This window comes from Mustela erminea, chromosome 12 (assembly GCF_009829155.1).
Source record: "Mustela erminea isolate mMusErm1 chromosome 12, mMusErm1.Pri, whole genome shotgun sequence".
NCBI classification, from domain to species: Eukaryota; Metazoa; Chordata; class Mammalia; order Carnivora; family Mustelidae; genus Mustela; species Mustela erminea.
Window position 1 is genome coordinate 89345787 of NC_045625.1, and position 19319 is coordinate 89365105.

A 19319-nucleotide genomic window follows, 5' to 3' on the forward strand; every position below is an offset into this window, starting at 1 on the left:
CACTGCCTCTCCTGTTTCCCTGGCGCTGACTGCTGGGTCATCACTGTGCAAGCCATAGGACGCAGAGTCCAGGGCAGACACGGCTCCTTGGCCCTGTAGGCGCCCCGCTCACAGCCATCCAGGCAGCCGGTACTAATCATGGTTGTCCTCGCAATGACCCCTCACCCACCATGTGGACCAAGACCATTCACTGGCTTCCGTCTCTGCACATTCTCTTCCCACAAGCAGGAGAATCTTGTCCCGCCATGCCTGTAGCTGATTGCCCCTCATTGTCAGGACTCAGGAGCTGCTCCTTAGGAAGGCTCGCCACCTCTCCAGGCTGCTGTAGTGCCTTCGCCCACCTCTGCCGCCCTGCTCTGCCCACCACTATAGACCTGTGGGGTTGCCCTTACCCGCTCCGTTCCACGAGGGCCGGGGCCAGGAGCCCTCCGTGCTCCCCGTGACTGAGTGAGGGCAGCTCGGTCTTCAGGTCTTCAGGCCTCTGTACTCACCCGTGCGGGTCCCGCCCCTGGCTGGATGTTCCGCTGTCCAGGCTGCAGGTGCTGTCCCTCCCCGGACACCCCCTGCCCGTCGCCGGGGCTGGAGCCCCCGATGCTGGTGCCTGCGGATGGCGACCCTCCCAGCTCCCGGGGGCTGGGGCTCTTCCGCGCGTTGCTGGCTTCAGTCAGTAAATAGCAGCTTGGACTCGCGGGTATGCATTATAGCAGAATTCACTGTACGGTCAGAATAAGAGGAATATTCGTGGGTTAAATCTGACTCCATTTATTTAGTTGCTCAAATGATTGCAGCTGTGGCTGTGCTGGGAGCCGCTCCACACCGGGGCCCGAGCCCTCCCGACGGCCCCGCTGTCACTGGGAGCGAGTCCTTACTTCCCTACCTCGGAAGATGCTTCAGCCTCATCTTGTATTCTAGAGGGTCCCTGAGGGACAGCAGGGCATGGTCACAGGGTCTGAGGCACAGGAAGTTGAGGTCGGGGGTCCCTGGGGGACAGGACATTATGGTCAGGGGTTCATTCTGGCTGGGCTGCCTTGGGCGGCAGAGGCACCAGGCTGGCAGCCTAAGGCGGATGGGGTCGGCTGCCCTCCAGCTTAGCCCCCAGGCCCCTTTCCCATGTGACTGGTGAGGCCTCAGCAGACAACTGGCTTCCCTTACCCAGGCCAGGCCCAGCGGCCGCCTCCACCCTTCCTGCTGAACTCTCTGTGTGGGCCACTATCTGGGGTGCGCCTGAGGCTGCCTGGGGAAGGGCTTCTTGCTAGAGACCTCCCATCTCCAGGCTGATGGGTGAGCCTCTGGTCCCGGGTCCCCTAGGAGAGGGGCTCCCAGGCCCTGCCCCTGCGGACAGACAGCCTTGTCTCTCGACTGCCACCACAAACGGGGGGACGGGCTTCCCGTCAGGGCCGCCAGGCTGAGACGGCACAGGTGTATCTGTCCTGCTGCTTTTAGGGAAGCCGTCGCCACCCCACCCCACCCCGGGGAGGTTTTCTGCATCCCTTTGGCTCACAGAGACCTTCTGGGCCCAAAACAGCCCTGGAAGCGTGTCCCTAAGTTCCTGGCTACCATCCTTTAGAGAGTTCTGGGTTTGTCACAGTGCAGAAAAGGTGGCGCTCACGCGTGTGTGCTCTGTTGCATGCAGTGAGTGCGAGCCCGTGCGTGTATGTGATCACACGTGTGTGCCCACATGTGCCTTCCTCCCCAGGCCATCAGGATGGGAGCCCCAGAGCCCGGCAGCACCTGTGCGGAGGTCAGTGAGGCAGGAGCCCAGCACGGAGAGCTCCAGCACCCTATGCAGAGGCGCCCTCCCGAGGCATCTACACGCCTTGGCCGTCCGCCGTCTGTGAGTAGAACTATTGATCCTCGCCTCGTGGGGGGCACGTGATGATGTCCTTCTAGGGGGGCCCGGCCCCCACCAAGTGTTCAGGGCCACTGAGCCTTCGCGTTTCCGTCTGTAAATCTTCAGTCATCAGCTCTTACTCGAGTTACGCTTCACACAAAAGAAGTTTCTTCGCAGTGGGCTTGTATCTAGGCTGGGGCCCGCAGCCCTCATCCCTGCGAGCGGCAGGCAAGTCCGCAGATTTAGAGCAGGTCCCCAGCCCCCACCAGCAGGGGCTGGGGCAGGGGTGAGAGACCGGGTCTGTGGAGGGGAGGCAAGCTCCAGGTCATCCTTCTGCAAAGGGTCAGAAGCAGGGGTGGGGGGCAGATACTGCCAAGAAAAGGAGGTGTGTCCAGCACCCTGGGGAGAGGACTGTCCTGCCTTTTAGGCTCGGGTTGACACAGGGGACGCGTCCTGGGGCTGGACAGTTGCCTGGATGTTTTCAAATGCAGCAGATAAATGTTTGGAACTGACGTATTTCTGCCATTTCTCATGTGCTGCAGGAAAACCATGCTGCCCCAACCTTAGTCAAAGACACATTTTCATTGCTGGGGTTGAACAAAAAAGTCAGCTGTGGGTTTAAGGCCCTGGGATGGCGTTACCTGGTGGCACCTGCACGGGGGCGCCTGCTGGGCCGCACTTGGGGCTGACTCCAGGAATTGTGGCTGTGCCAGATTGGGAGGGGGCCTTTCTCTGAGAGGCAGTGGGGTGAGAGTTTTGGATGAAAAGATCTGGATTTGGATGACATGCAACCACTTTGGGAAGCGCTGGCAGGCTGGTGGTCCTGTCTTTCCGGCTTCTTCTATCACGGCAGCGTGGAAAGAAGGGACGCCTGTGTCCTGGGCATCTTTGCAGAGGGGCTCCATGGCCCCCATGGCGGCCTCCTCCCACTCTGCCACACACCCTGCCCACTAGTTAATGCCACGTAACACACACCCGTCAGTGCTTTGGGAGCTGATGACGCGGCGTTCTTGCTAGACCACAAGCCTGGGTTTCTATCTGCACATTTCCCGGCCCAGGAAAGGCCACATCGGGACATTTGGGGCTGTCTCCAGAGGACAGGACAATGGGTCCAGCATTTCCTGGGCACCAAGAGCCTCACCCTGGCTGTGGTCTCCTATCTCTGTTGCTGCAGGCTTGTCACCACATTAGGCACGTGTGTGTGTGTGTGTCCCTCAATGACCAGTCCAACAGCTGGCCTAGGGTGAGCTCCCCATGTCTAGTAGGGCCCTGTGTCTGCCACACACATATCACACACAGCCTCACACACACAGCCTTATACACAGAAGATCACACACACATATCACACGCACACCACACACTCACCACACACACAGCAGCACACACACAGCATCACACACACTCACACACACAGCATCACTCACACCGCCTGCAAACAAAGACCTCTGGAAGCAGATGTGCGCTCCCTGATAGCTCCCTAGGTCTGTGCCCAGCCTGCACACCACAGAAGGGGGCTCACCATGGTGACAGAGTATTTCAAATGCCCTGTTAGGTCAGGACCTTCTGAAAAGTCTGGAAGTGGGAGTGTGGGGGGCAGAGTGTCGAGACCAATCTGCACCCTCTCCCAGCTGGCCTGGGCTCCTCTTCCACCCATGGCCATCAGGACCCTAGGCTCCGGTCCCAGGGTGCCTGCTGCCTAGCCCAGCCTTGTTGCCATGGGGACGGTGGGCATCCGGGCTGCTCCCCGCCCTCCAGCGGGCTGGGGAGCCTGGGGCTTTGTCGGGGCTGGAGAAGAAAGGGGCTGCCTGCAGGCACCGCCCCGCCTGAGGGAGGTCTGAGCTGGAGGCAGGGCCGGTGTGTCCCGCCCCCGCTGGTGGCACCCGAGGCCTCACCCTGGACTGCCCAGATCAGCGGGGTGGCAGGGGTGGCAGGGTCTCCTCCAGCCCCAGGATCCTGGCTCTGCCTGTTTGCGTGCTTTCCCAGGGAAGCGGTGAGTACGTTGGGGTCTGGAGAAGCCAGGCTTCCCCGGTTCAGGTGGAGCCACAGCCCTGGGGGGTCACTTCCCGGGTTCCTCGGGCACTGTGCTTCCCCGAGGTGGGGGAGGGGCGGGCAGGCAGGACAGCAAGCCTCTGTGTGATTTCAGGAGGAGGCTTCCCGGTTGCAGGCGGGGTCCCCATCACCCCTCAGCGCCCAGGGTCCGCGTCTGCCGGGAGTCGTCCAGGATGTTGGCTGGACTGAGGCGTGGGGTTGGAGCTGTCCCCCGACCTGCGGTGTCTGGGTTTCCCCACACTGCTCTTCCCACACCTTTTGAAACAGGCGGGAGGAGAGCCCGGTGTGGGTTTTAGAAATGCCGTTGCCTGAGGTTGCCTCAGGAACGCAGACCCCATTTCAAATGCTGGATGGTCTTTTTTTAGAACAATTTTGGAGAGCAGTTTTCGGTCCACAGCTCTGGAAGCGGAGGGAAGTACAGATTTCCCATGCGCCGGAGCCACGCTGCCGTCTCCGGGGCTGGCGGCACCCTCTTCGGAGGGACACTCGTCACAGGTGGCGAGCCTGCGCCGACCGGCCTCGTCACCCAGAACCCACACCGTATCGGAGTCACTCCTGTGGGCGTGTCCTGGGCTTGGGACAGAGGCCTCCTTCCCTCGGAGACCCTCATGCCCCCGGCAGCCACGGACCCCAGGCTTTCTCCAGAATGTCACACAGTTGGGAGCAAACAGGGTGTCGCCTTGCTGATGTGCATTTGATTTCCCAGCGATTTCCTTTCTCTCTCTCTTGCTTTCATTAGGAAAACCAGCCTAGCGTGGCCAGGGCACCAGAGTAGTGTGCGTTCGCAAGTCCCTGGGGATGCCAGGCTGTCCCTGGCTCTTTGGTGGTACGGATCAGGACACTAGATGACTAGGGCGACATCCCAGGTCGGTGTCGAGTGAACAGAACGAGTGTGCGGACGCGCGCTCAGAGTCCATTGCAAACTACCACAGGACACACACCGAGCCTCAGAGTTTGTGCAGAAAGTGGAGCGTGTCTCTGCGGGGGTTCCAGCCGGTGGGGCGGCTGGGGCTGCTGGCTTTGGACACAGGGCCTCCTCTGGGCTGGGCGCAGAGACTCCCTCGGGCAGAGCAGGGCTGGAGCCCGTGTTCTCATCCGCACCACAGTGGTCATGAGGGCTCCTTCTTGGTGGTCTTGCTCTGTGACCTCAGCCTGCCCCTGGGGGGGCCTCGCCCTGCTCTGGGCACAGGGAATAGAGCGGCTCATACATGTCTGGGGGCTCCATGCAGGACACGGGACAGTGTCCCCAGCTGTCCAGTGGGGCTTGCTGGGGGTGAAAGGAGCCAAAGCGTGTCCTCTGTGCTGTGCGTCCCTGTCCGACTGCAGCGGCTGCCGGGGCAACAGGGACACCTCCCAAAGCTCGTGGACACCAGTTCTGCCTCAACCCCACAGCTTGGGGCCAGTCTGGGGTCCCCCACTTTCCCCCGGACGTGTGGTGAGGGGCCCCCAGGGTCCCTCACACCGCATGTGAGAGACCCTTGAACAGACGGGGCTGGGGCACGCCCATAGCTCAGTAGTCCCAGCCCACTCGGGCCTCCTGCCTTCTGTGTATGTTCGTGTGTGCATATGTGTACACGTGAGTGTGCACAGGGGCCAGTGTGACCCGTGACCCCCCCTGTCTGTGTCTGTGTGGGTGCATGTGAGTGTGCACAGGGGCCGGTGTGTCCAATGAGAGGCTGGGCACCTGTGTGGGCAGCGATCTGCTCCCGAGGGACTGAGGGTGTCTCATCCCCCGGGCACTGCTGCCAGGCCCCAGACCCAGCGCTGCAGCCCAGGGCGGTGGATCCACCCTCCTGCCTGCTCGCCTGAGGCTCCCGCACCTATAGCCAGAGTTCAAATCCCCAGTCGCACTCCACTAACTGACCAGCCGGCACCGAGCTCTCCTAAACCACCTACTGACCCACTGACTTCCTTTTTATATACCTCCCTCCCTACCTCTTCGCTGTCTTGTTCCAGAAGGGACCTGGTTCAGCTCAAGTATGCAGGAATAGAGAAGCAGGTGAATACAAGGGAGAGCTGTGTATTGCCAGGCAGAACTTGTGGGTGGCTGGTGAAGTCCCCAGGTGGGAGTCTGGGACTGAGGGCCATGGGGGTTCTGGATGTGGGCTGTCTCTTCCCCGTTGTGTTAGAGGAGCCCCCTCCTCAGCTCCAGATCAGCCCTTGTGAGGTGTGGGAGCCTGTGAGCAGAACTGAGGAGACTGGGGGCGGGGGGGAGGGCAGGGTAGTCTGTGGTCAGGAACCCCTAAGTGACCTGGGGACAGCTCAAGGACAGAGCTGCCCTGCCCCGCCCTGGGACACGGGAAGGGCGCGTCCATTCCAGGTGGCAGCCGTGGCCGTCAGCCCAGAGTTTCATACCCCAGGCCCAGCCCGGCTCCTGCTCTGCTGGGGCTGCTCAGCCCCTGAAGGGCTATCCTCCAGCCGTCCCTCTGTCCCTTGGGTCCCCTGCGGGACCAGCCTAGCAGGGAGGTGAGCCACAAGGAGGCCTTTGCATTGGAGGGAATCCCCATGGGTTTCTAGAGCTCCAGCTGGGGCTTTTAGAATGAGGTTGCTGCCGACAGAAGCTTGACGGATAAATGAGAGTGGCCTTTTGTTTCCCAGTAATTAATTTCCAGTAAGCCCCTCCCCCTCCCCTTCCCCTCCTCCCTCCTCCCCCTTTCTCGCTGTGCTGGGGCTGCGGCAATCAGATTCCCACCCTTCCCAGCCTGGAAGAAGCAGGCCTGTGGAGTCTATACCTCTGATCACTTGGGAGCTAACACTGAGCTAAGGCCTAATGGGAGAGGGCGGGGCGCATCTTGTACTGCTCCAGGCAGACCTGGGAGAAACCCAGGGTTTGCTTCTGGACTGCTTCAATAAGGGAATATTGCAGTAGGTGAGTCAAGTGAGCATGCGGAAGTTATGTCTATAGTGCATGTAGCCTGTGAAGTGTGCGCCCCCCCCCCCCCCCCCCCCCCCCCCCCCCCCGTGTGTCTAAAGAAACTTTGTTCAAAAAAGAAAAGAAACAATGTTTGCACTTAAATTAGAAACACTCTGTTGTTGAAAACTACTAACCATCATCTGAGCTTTCGGGGAGTCATGATCTTTTTGCTTGTGGAGGGTCTTGCCTGATGTTGATCTGCTGACCCATCAGGGTGGTACCGGCTGTGGCCATTTCTGAAAATAAGAGAACCCTGAAGTTTGCCGCATGGATTGACTCTTCTTTCGAGAATGATTTCTCTGTAGCCTGTGAAGCCATTTGATAGCATTTTACCAATAGTAGAACTTCATTTTTTTTTTTTGAAGATTTTATTTTTTTATTTGACACAGAGAGAGAGAGAGAGAGAGTGGAAGGGGCAGAGGGAGAAGCAGACTCCCCTCCGAGCAGGGAGACGGATGCAGGGCTCGATTCCAGGACTCTGGGATCATGACCTGAGCTGAAAGCAGACGTGTAACCGACTGAGCCACCAGGCGCCCAGTAGAACTTCTTTCAAAACTGGAGTCCATCCTCTCCAACCCTGCTGCTGCGTTACAGCTACGTTTGTGTGATATTCTAAATCCTTTGCTGTCATTTCCACAGTCTTCATGGCATCTTCACCAGGTGTAGATTCCATCTCAAGAAACCACTTTCTTTTCTCACCCATAAGAAGCAAGTCCTCGTCTGTTCAAGTCTGATCACGGGATTCTAGCAGTTCAGTCCTGTCTTCAGGCCGCACTTCTGATCCCGCTTCTCCTGCTGTTTCCCCACATCTGCAGTGACTTCCTCCACCGCAGTCTTGAACCCCTCAAAGCCACCCATGAGGGCTGGTATCAACTTCTTCCAAATTCCTGTTGAGTTTGATAGTTTGAGCTCTTCCCATGAGTCATGAATATGAATGGTGAATTCTTTCCTGAATGTTTTTGACTGATTCTGCCCAGATCCATCTGAGAATTCAGTATCTATGGCCTCTAGAGTCTTACTAAAGGTATTTCTTAAAGAACAAGACTTGCAAGTCAGCATTACCTCTTGATTCATGGGCTGCAGGGTGAATGTTGTGTTCGCAGGCATGAAAGCAGCATTAATCTTTTTTTTTTTTTTAATATTTTATTTATTTATTTATTTGACAGACGGAGATCACAAGTAGGCAGAGAGGCAGGTAGAGAGAGAGGAGGAAGCAGGCTCCCCACTGAGCAGAGAGCCCGATGCGGGACTCGATCCCAGGACCCTGGAGCATGACCTGAGCCGAAGGCAGAGGCTTAACCCACTGAGCCACCCAGGTGCCCCTAAAACAACATTAATCTTGTTCCTCTCCATCAGAACCTTGGGTGACCAGGTGCAATGCCATGTAGCAGTAATATTTTGCAAGCAATCTTTTTTTTCCTGAGCAGTAAGTCTCAAGAGTGGGCTTAAAATATTCCATCAACCGTATGGTAAATAGCTGTGCTGTCCGCCAGGCTCTGTTGTTCCGTTGAAAGAGCATAGGCAGAGGAGATGAGCATGGTTGCTAAGGGCTGCTTTTCAGAATGGGCAATGGGCACTGGCTTCCGCTTCAAGTCACCAGCTGCGTCAGCCTCTCTTGAGAAAGTCAGCCTGTCCTTGGAACTTTTGAAGCCAGGCGTTGATGTCTTTCTCACTATGAAAGTCCTAGGTGGCATCTTCCAATGGAAGACTGTTGTGTCCGTATTGAAAACCTGTTGCTTTGTGTGAGCACCTTCGTGAATTGTCTCAGCCGGATGCTCGGGATCCCTTGCTACGGCTTCTCCATCGGCGCTCGCCGCTTCACCTTGCGCTTGTACGTTACAGAGACACTTCTTGCCTCTCCCCGGTGACTTCCGCCAGCTCCCAACTTGACTTCCACAGCTTCCTCAGCTCCTCAGCCTGCACAGAACTGAAGAGTCGGGGCCTTGCTCCGGGGGAGGCTTTGGGTGAAGGGAATGTCGTGGCTGGTTTGAGCTTCCCTCCAGACCGGTCAGACTCACAGCATGTCAGCAGGGAGGCTGTTTCATTCTCTTATGTGTTCACTGGGGTAGCACTGGTGATGTCCTTCGAGAACGTTTCCTTTGCATTCATAACGGGGCTTACTTTTGGCCTGTCTTGGGTGTCAACAGGCCTTCCTCACACAGCTGAATCATTTCTAGTTTCGATGGAAAGTGAGACATATGCGACTCTTCCTTTCACGTGAACACTGAGAGGCCCTGGTAGGGTTATCAGCTGGGAATAGGGAGGCCCGAGGAGAAGGAGAGAGATGGGGGAAGGGCCCGTCCGTGGAGCGGTCAGAGCACACACGACATCAGTTGAGTTCCCCGTCTTATGTGGCACAGCTGCGGTGGCCCCAGATTACAGCGGTGACATGGAAGATCACTGATCACAGATGACCGTAACAAATGTGATAATAAGAATCACGTTTAAAATATTGTGAGAGTTCCCAAAAGATGACACAGAGACATGACGTGAGCAAATGCTGTTGGAAAAATGGCGCCAGCAGACTGGGTCCAGGCAGGATTGCTACAAACCTTGCATTTGTAAGCAATGCTGTCCTTAAAACAAGGTGGACCACAGTGAATTTTTTCTTACAGGGTGGAAAAAAAGCCACAGACCCAGCATCCCCCTCTGTGGCTGGCGTCAGAGTGGTTACAGGTCAGGGATCACTTCCACTTGAGGCCGATGTCCGGTTCCCAGAGCCCCCTGTAACTGTCCTACTCCGTGGGCAAAGCTGTCAGACACCATCCTGTCTCAGGGTCAGAGGTCACTGGGGCTCTGCCGAGGCAACCCCCAAAGGCTGCTTTCAGGTGCTGTGACTAAACCATCAAGTATTTTTAGAGAAGTTCTGCTTTTGTTTTGCTTAAATAAGGAGGTACCGTGAGTGCTCCCCCGTGGGACCCTCCCTGCTCTCACGCTGGCATCTGACACACCCCAAGCCAGGTGTGGCACGGAGGGCTGTCTGCCGTCATCTGGGTCACCCGGCCGTCCTCGGAGCTGCCCGACCCACGGCAACATTCAAGGCGGTGCCCAACCTAGGGAAGGTTTTCGGTCTTTGAACAGAATCCAGTTTCAGTTTAAAGGAAACTAGAGAATTTTTTGCAAAAGTGTGTTTTCAGAAAGCAAAATTACACTCCGTGTCCTTTCCTTTTGGGTTTCTTAACCACATTTCCCCCCCCAGAGAAATGTAGGACAGCTAAGTAGAAATTAAATTTTCCATATATAAACAGACATGGAGACAGCTGGCTCTGAGGCAGTTGCGAGAGGCTTGGAATCTCAGATGAGCTATGGAGGAGATGTTATCATCTTATTTTAAAATAAGTCGACTTTTCTCCCAATTGCAAATATAATAAATGTTCTTTGTAAAAATGTATATAGTACCGAGAAGCATGGAGAGGAAAGTGAACACCCCCAGAAGCTCAGCGCCCAGAGCTGGAAGGTCATGGGTCTGAGGGCGTGCGCAGCGGGTCCTTGCTCCTTCCCTGGCTCTTGTCTGGGGCTGGCAGTCCAGGGGCAGTCCTGGGGCCCCCATCCAAAGCCCGTGGGGTCCCACCCTGCCTCCTGCCCGGCTCTTGCCCAGCTTGTGGAGAAGATGTCAGCACTGGACACTGTCCCACCCTGACCTGCCCAGTGCCCCCAGTACCCCACTGACCTGAGAGCCAGGAGCGGGCAGCCCCTTGGTCCTCATGTGCCACGTGCTTTCAGAGCCAGTGCGGCATGGCCGCTGACCAACTGCATGAGGCTCTGGGCGCCTCTGAACCCTGGTGTCCTCGTTGATAATGGGACTCTCACGGCCAGGGCTCCCACTGGCCCTCCAGGCTCTGCACCCCCCTTGCCCCGTGCCCCTCCTTGCTCTGAACCCCCTGCTGCCTACTCACCTCTCACTGCCCTGCGCCCCCGCCCCCCCACCGCTGCCCTGTGCCCCCCTCACTGCCAGCTCACCTCCTGCTGCCCTGCGCACCCCTGCCAGCTACCCGAGCCCCTTCCAGCTGCCGTGTGCCCCCCGCCCTGTGCACCGCCCTCCCCTGCTGCACTGCGCACTGTGCCAGTGGCCACCGTCCTGGCGGCGTCCTCTGCCGGGTCCTGCTTCACCTCCTTAGACACACCTTCCCCTTCTGGAAATGGGGCAAAGGAATGGTCCTGAGGCTGTTCCTCATTTGCTCTGTTTCTGTGTGGACGTGGGGGCAGCGAGGCCAGGTCCAGAGGGCGCAGGGAGGGGAGCAGTGGGCGCCGGGGGCGGGGACGGCCAGCCTGCAGCCCAGAGCCGGGTGTGCCCAGTGAGGGAACAGAGAGAGGCGGGCGGGGCTTGTGGGGGAGCTCCGCGGCCTGGGGTCTCTGCTGCTTCCGCTTCTGGTTGTGGGGAGGATCCCAGAACCGCCGGTTCCCCGGGGAAGTTCACTGCTTCTCGTAAGAGTCAAGGGACTCTGTCGGCCTTTTATTTATTTATTTATTTAATGAAGCTTTTTCCTTTGCAGCAGCTAACTGTAGGCTCACACGCAGCTCTGAGAACCCCACGGAGATGGTGTACCCTCTGCCCAGCCTCCTCCGGCGGGGACACGGTGAGGGTGACATAGTGCAGAACTGTAGCGCCCCGGCCAGGGCGGGGAGGTCTGCACTGGGCAGGGCAGGGTCCCCTCCCGTGCCCCTGTGGGCGGCTGACCTGCACCCTGTGAGTACACTTGGGTCATTTCAAGAAAGCTCAGCATGTGGAATTCGGAACGTTTTCAAACTGGCTTTTCAGTGGGTGTTCATCTTAGGCGACTCACCCAGACGGTGGTGTCCGACTCCTTCCTCTCCAGCGCCGACTGTGTCTGGGATGTGGCCGTGCCACGGTGGGTCCTGCACCCCTCGAAGGCCATCGGGTTGTTTGCCCTGCACGTCCGTGTGCGGGTCTCTGTGTGAACGCAGGCTGTACTTCTGGGGGACACACGCCGGGTCCCCTGTGCGTCCGGGGGTGGTCCAGCGTGTCCTAAAAGTACTCGCCCAGCTCTTCCCAGGGAGGCTGTCCCACCTGAGTGCTGGGTCTGAGTGGCCCCATTTCAGTGCATCCTGGACGAGGCCGGTGGGTAGCCCTTCTTCCTGTCTGCCCAGCCGGCAGGTGTGAGGAGAGCTCCTCACTGCGGGACTGGCTCGCGTCTGTTGACTATCTTGTGAGTGGCTCTTGCTCTTGGTGTCCCATCTAAAAACCCTACCCCACATATCCCACAAGTTCTTTCCTAATTTTTTCTTGTTGAAGTTTCCTGGTTTACATTTTACATTTAAATCTATGATCCGTTTTGAGCTGGTGTCCGTGTTGGGCATGTGGTCTAGGTCGGGCTCCTTGGCTGCCTGGGGATGTCCCATCGCCCCAATGCCACCCGTGGAAAGGCTGTTTTTCCTCTCTTTGTACCTTTGGTAACCACTCCTGCCCTTGGTGGGCTCCTGCTGGGTCCCCATTGTGTCCCGTTCACCCCTGGATCTGTCCCCTCAGCACCACCCCATGCCCTTTGCTGGGGCGACAGAGGCATGGTCCCTCCTGGTCAGGCTGCCTCCCTTCCCCAGGGACCTCTGTTCTTCACATACATTCAGGAATGAGCTTGTCTGAGATCCACAAAAAGCCTTGCTGGGGCTTTGGCAGAAATGGTATTAAGCTCATAGATCATTTGTGAGAGAAATGACATCTTTCTGTCATTTCTCTCACAAATCTTTCTGTCACATCGTCAGTCTATGAACATGAACACAATATATTTCTTTTCTTGGACCTTTATTTCCTCAGTGTGTTGAAGTTTTCAGCATGTGAGCTTAATAAATGTTTTGTTGGATGTACATTTGAGGCTCCTTTTTAAAAAAATTTTTTTAAATTTTCTAGCGTGAATGGCATTGTGTTTCTTAGTTTTTGGTGTCTGCATTTTAAACATTCAAGCAGTTTTGATCTTATATCTGAACTGCCAGATTCACCTGTTAATTCTAGTCGTGTTTTTGTGGATTCTTGGGATTTACTTTGTAGATGGTCGTGTCATCTGCAAATACGGACACTTCTCTTCCTTCCGTTTGCTCTGCGTGCATTTTCATTCCTCGCTTTGCCTTACTGCATAGCTGGGACATCCGGCACGCTGATGAGCGAGGACAGGGGTGTTACGGGATAAATTGCATCTCCCCAAAATTCGTATGCTGAAATCCTAAACCTCAGTGCCCCAGAACGTGACCTCATTTAGAGACGGAACTCTTAAAGAGGTAAATTAGTTAAAATGAGGTCATAGGTGTGGGCTCTGATCCAGTGGGACTGGTGTCCTTCTAAGAAGAGGAGGTGAGGGGGCGCCTGGGTGGCTCAGCGGGTTAAGCCTCTGCCTTCGGCTCAGGTCATGATCTCAGGTTCCTGGGATCGAGCCCCGCATCGGGCTCTCTGCTCAGCAGGGAGCCTGCTTCCCTCTCTCTCTCTCTGCCTGCCTCTCTGCCTACTTGTGATCTCTGTCTCTCTCTCTGTCAAAAAAAAAAAAAAATCTTAAAAAAAAAAAAAAGAAGAGGAGGTGAGGACAGACACACACCGAGGGACGCCCACATGAGGACCTGGGGAGAAGGTGGCCTGTTGCCCAGGTCAGGTGAGAGGCCTCGAAGGAAACCTGTCCTGCCCACTCCTGGATCTCAGACTTCTGGCCTTGAGGATGGGGCCAGGATGCATTTCTGCTATTGTTTCTATGGAGTTTTGTTACAGCAGCCGGAGCAAACCGATACTCCCGCCCCCAGGGCCACAGAGGTTGTGCTGTTCCAACTTCCCGTGCTAGTTCTACCCATTCTTTAACCCCATCTAGAGCAACCTGTTGCACCCGGCTTCCCTTGTGAGCTTCACCCACGTCCCTGGTACATCGGTCGCTGAGTAACCTTCCGTAGGATGAACATGGTTGCACACTTCGCTCAATCATTCTCCAGTTGGAGGATATCTGGGTCATTTTCAGTTTTGTGTTATGATGAGTCGGGTTGCTACAGACTGATGACCAGGTTTCTATGTGGACAGATGTTTTCTCTTCTCCTGGGGAGAACCCACAGGTGTGGAATTGCTGGTTCGCACGCAGGTGTGTGCTTAACTTCATGAGGAAATGTCAGGTGGTTTTCTAAAGCAGTTGTACAATTTTGCACCTGTCAGCACTGGGTCACTGACCCCTGCGTGCCCCATGTCCTTGCTGGCGCGCGATGGGCGTGGTGGTGTCTCAAGGCTGTAGCTTACATCTCCCTCATGCGGGGGCTCGGGAGCAGTTCCCTTGGAGCTCGCTATCCCTTCAGATAACTTTTGAAGTCCCTGGTCTAGTCTGTTCCTCCATTTATTTTTATTGGATTGTCTTTTTCTTTATTGAGTTGTAGGAATTTTTATATATTCTGTGCACAAGTCCTTTGTCAGAGAGATGTCTTACAAACATTTCCTTCCCGTCCGCGGCTCTGGCTTTCATCTTTTTCACGGGGCCCCTGGATGAGCACGCGATTCTCCTGCTGGTGAAGGGTGGTTTATCAAGTGTTTTTCTGCGGCTTTTAGGCCCGAGACATCTGCCTGCCTCGAGGGCGTGGGCGTTCCACCTGTGCATTTCTGGAAGCTCTAGAGTCCTGCTCACAGTTAAGACCTGGCTTCATTCCAAGTATGTTCGTGTGTGTGTGTGTGTGTGTGTGTGTGTGTGTGTGTGTGTGTGTGTGTGTGTGTGGTGAGTGATAGTTAAGGCTCACCTGTCTGGGTCATGTCCAGGTGCTACAGCACAGTCATGAAGGACTTTCCTCTCCCAGTGCCAAGTGCCGCTGCCTTTGTAAAAACCCGACCAGCCACACGCATGTGATCGCACATCTGGACCCCCCCCCATTCTGTTCCATCGATGCATCTCTCTAACCCTGTGTGACACCACCTGTCTTGTTTGAACTTAATATGCTTTCATTATTATAGTAATTATCTTACTTAATAAATGAAATCATTTTACTTATTATAGAAACCCTGCCTGTGCTATCCTCCACTGTCGGACACTCATATCTCAGATCTTCCACTTTGCAAATACAGCTGTACTGTGGGACTAAGGACGGACGAGAGGAGGGGCTGCGGGGGCAAGGGTGTGAGCATCTCGTGTCTGCTCTGTTTCCGTCGAGCCTCCAGGTCGCTGTCCACAAGGTGCAGGGAGAGGGGTGCTCCTCAGCCACTGTCAGCTCCTTTTCACGCCTTCCTTCTTCTGGGAGTAGCAGTGCTCCCGCCCCGTGCCCCTCTGCTCCTTGTGCTCCCCTGTCCTCATCCTCCCCTGTGCTTGCTCGTGCTCCCTCCTGTCCTCACTCTGCCCCATGCTCCCTCTGCTCCTCTGTGTTGTGCCTGTGGAGCCCCAGCCTATATCTTGGCAAAGCCATGAGAAGAAGTGGAATTTAAAAATTTGTGTCTTCATCATGGTCATATAAAAATTATTAACTTTAGGGGCCCCTGGGTGGCTCAGTGAGTTAAAGCCTCTGCCTTCGGCTCAGGTCATGATCCCAGGTCCTGGGATCGAGCCCCACTTTGGGCTCTGCTCAGCGGGGAGCCTGCTTCCCCCCACCGCCGCCTGCCTCTCTGCCTGCTTGTGATCTCTGTCTGTCAAATAAATAAATAAAAATCTTTTTAAAAATTATTAAATTTAAAAGTAGACAATATGGTTACATGGTTAAAAAAACAAAAAGATCCAAGAGAGCTCTCACTCCCACCCTGGCTCCATCCATAAGATAGCCATTTTAAACAGTTTTTAAATCTTTCAAACTTATGGAAAAGATGCAGGAATTCATTTATCAAGCGTCAATAATTTGCCCTGTTTGTGCTTCCCCCACGTAGAGAGGGAGGCACGTTTTCCCAGAAGAGCTGGCAGAGCTCATAACTAGAACGTCTGGCGGCCAGGTATTTCATCCCATTCTAGTGACCGGCTGTGTCTGCCCATGAGGAGGTCTGGCCACTCTGCCCATTAGGTGCTTCTCTGTGCTGAGCGGGAACCACGTGGTAGACCCACTGGCTCCCTCCAGGTGGGCCTTGGTTGTTTCCAGCCTTGCTCCTACCTGCCCTGGTGCAGGAACCACCTGGCACCTTGCTGTTGTGCACCTGGGCAGGTATGACCAGCACCAGTTTCCAGAGTGATGAGTGCTGGGTCAAAGGGCAGATGTCCCCTTCTTTCCCACCCGCCATCCTGTGGAAGGGTCTTTGCTAACCTGGTGGGGAGAGAGGGCACTTGGGTGTGGACTGTAGCTGCCTCATCACGTGTGTGTGGCCACTTAGATTTCCTTTCCTGCGAGCTAGCTCTTCCTGACCTTGGCCCTGAGCTATCAGTTTCCGGACTGTTCCTCATCCCTCACCCTGCACCCAGACTCAATGACAGAGGGGACTCATCCAATGGGGGCCAGCCAGCGGAATCTTAAAAACACAAAACCAAGCCATTTTGCAACAAAACCAAGTGTGGGTTGAGTCGAGGCAGCCCCACGCATGTAAACATCAGACAGACTGCTCTGTGTCTGGGGACTGTCTTTACCACCCTCTGTTCCTTGCGCCGCCTCAGTGGTCACCGAGGAGACAGGGCGCTTTCCAGGACGTGAAATGCTGGAAGAAACAAGATTCTGAGAGAAGCAACGTGGCTCGTGGTCCCTCACAGGATTACTCCATCCATGGAAACACCAAGTGTTGGACTTAAAAGCCTTTGATTCTGGAATAATTCTACATGTGCAGACAAGTTGCAGAGACAGTGCAGAGGGTCCCTTCTCCCCGTGTCGGCACCCACATAATGGGCTCCACTGGCCCAGAAGCAAGCTGGCAGAATACCACAGACTACAGACCATCGGCACCCGATCTGGGATACAACAATGTGTTCAGTAAACATGGAATTTTAATGTTGTTTATGCCTAGAACGCTACCAAAAGGCAGAAGAGAGAATTTGGTTATCTTGATATGTTCTGTTTCCAAAGAAATAAACACTTTCATTCTCCATGTGTTTAAGGAGGGGCCAGGCTGGAAGGAGCACATGGCTCCTGTGGCTCCCGTGGTGCGGGGCTGGGTCCTGTGGCCCTGCCTGCTGCCGGGGAGGCTGGGAGCCAGCACACGTGGTCATGCCATTCTCCAGGAGCAAGTGGGAGCCATATCACTGTCCTAGGGTCTTGCGCTCAAAGGAGTGCCGAGGAAACAGTGACGAGGCACCATGTTATGCTGCTTAATATTCTATATGATGAAAACGCTTGTTCTTGGCAAGTGTGTTCCTTGTTGGACAGCGCCACTGCCCAGGGGGAGTTGTCCCCTGCCCGATGCGGTCCAGCCGGGCTGCACCCCACTCCACTTTTAGTCCATCACCTTTTGGGTCATGACATCTGAGCTGCCGCCTCCTTAGGCCATTTCTGTGCAACGGGACTCTGGGCCCGGGACCTCAGGTCTCGGTGGGGTCTCGTCGCCAGTCTCCTGGCTCAGGGATGTCAGCGGGCAAGGGCCATGCTGGGGAAAGGTGTCAGGTGCGGCTCTTGCCCACTGGAGCGGGAGGCTCCTGGAGGGGCCACCACCTGCCACAGGCCAGGCCCTTGTTCCTTGCATCCCGTCTCCTTTCCATTTTATGACAGAGGACTGCGGCCCTGAGGCTTCTCAGCCCAAGAGCCCGGATGTGAGCCCAGGTACCTGGGACACCAGCCACCGTCCTGTCACCTGCCAGTGGGGCAGTTTGGAGTCCCCTGCGGTGGCTGGAGGCCAGAGGGTAGGTGCTGTGCATGCTCACCGGGGTCCTCACGTCCCCGGAGGGAGGTGCAGCTATGTCCGTGCACACGGCGCTACCCCTGTGACCTGTCCGTCCCCGACTTCCTCACAGACTTCCTCAAATCTGGGGTTAAGAGGAGGACTATCTGGAGGTGAAGTGGGTAGTGTCAACAGCCTGATCCCCTCGTCCCCAGAGAGCCGAGCACGGGAGCATCTTTGCTGTGCGGACACCACCGGCGAGGGCGTGGAGAAGCCTCCACTGTGTGCCCCGGGGTGGGGTGAGGGGGACAAGGACTCCAGCACTGACTTCCTCATACTTGTGTGCTCCTTGTGTGCGAGGCGCTGCCCCTGGGGGACTCTATGGTGACCCCCTGCCAGCAACAAGGCCACCAAGGTCCAAAGAAATCCCTTGTTTCTAAAGAAGCGTGCAGGTCAGGACCAAGTGGCCGCTGCTGGAACCAATGCAAGAGCTCACGCTCTGAGCTTTGTAGGGTTCGGCGTCTTTGTGCATTTATCTTCCTGGGGGTCGCGGAGCTGCCCCGTGACAAGGGTGCTCTTCTGACCGTGCGTGGGCCCCCTCTCAGCTAGGGGACCCCGCTGCTCAGGCCTGCTGGGCCCCCTGAGGGTCCCAGTGTTGTGTGCCCACAGGTCTGTGCAGCCCACGAGGCCAGGTGGAGGGGGCAGGCAGCGGCCTCCATCGCCTCCACCCCCAGCCGGGAGCCGTTAAACCACCACAGGCCGTGGTGCAGAGGCTCACGGGGGCCTGGACGGCTCTCCAGCCAGTCTGGCTGCATTTTCACAGAAGAGGCAGCTGGGGAACCAGTGAACTTGGGCGTGTGACGATGCGGAAATGTGAAGCCGCCGTCTTTGGTGACCTGTGTTGCAAAACCAGCAAAAGGAAGTTGTGTTTTGCTGTTGCCTGAAGTCAGCCCCGGGCAGAAGTGCACGCTCCCAGGGAAGGCAGGTGAGTGGTGCTAGCTCCGGGGTCTTCGCCAGCCACCAGAGCCTGTGTTGATCCTCCAGGGGCCACTTTTGGGGACAAGGATGCTCTGAGCAGGACCGGCTTGGGGTGGTGGCTCCAAGGCTGGAAGCCATGCAGTGGTGGGTGAGTGGCACGTCCATGCTCCTTTGGCTCTCGGGTGCCCCTGGCTTGATTTGTGAAGAGCCAGCAGCAAGCGTGCCATCGGCCGGGACAGCACTGGCTGCCGTCTGGGGTGCCTGGGACTCCTGCTAAGATGAACTGAGCCCCGGAGGGGCCGGGGTCTGAGGCTGACCCACATCAGGGTAACCCCCACGTGGGCCCAGCCTGTGCACCTGTCACCGAGGCCCTGGGCAATGTGGGTCTTCCTTTACCTGGGCTGAGGAAGGGTGAGTGGTCCACATGGTCGCTAGGGGGCTAGGCCTTTCCACAAAATGTGTGTTTCTGGAAGGTTCCTCTGCAGTCAGATGCGGTTGAGACACTGATGGGGCTTGGCTGTAGTGGTTACCGGGGAGGAGGACACCTTGGGATGCTGATAACACCGACTGCGGGGGGGATGGGGGCGTCCTGGGTGGCAGCGGGGTGGCCAGATACCACCGTGTTCTGTAGAGTCGGGGGGTGTGCTCAGGGGCACAGCTGTACCCAGAGCACTTGGCTCCTGGGACCCTTGGGGCTTGCAGGCAACTGGCTGAGTGCTTGGCCACTCCTGAAGGAGAGAAGACAGAGAGAGCTCTGGGCCTTGGCCTGCCCACTGCCCAGCTGGGCCCCACTCAGAACCTCAGAGCCTGACAGTTCGCTGGGGCCAGGCGGGGCGGGGCGGGGCCAGTGCTCAGGGAGGAAGTGGTTT

The 19319-nt window shown here is 56.5% G+C and overlaps 1 protein-coding gene across 2 annotated transcripts in view; it reads left to right on the forward strand.

Annotated features, from left to right (window-relative positions):
- The first annotated feature begins 3726 nt into the window (after positions 1-3726).
- FGD3 (FYVE, RhoGEF and PH domain containing 3) overlaps positions 3727-19319 on the forward strand; it is a 49666-nt gene continuing 34073 nt past the window's right edge. The window contains exon 1 of one of the 2 annotated variants that reach the window (XM_032306548.1): positions 3727-3821. The gene's annotated coding sequence lies outside the window, so the exon portion shown is untranslated. Of the gene's footprint in view, positions 3822-18296; positions 18458-19319 lie in introns of those variants that run through there. The other variant, XM_032306546.1, reaches the window with a different exon arrangement.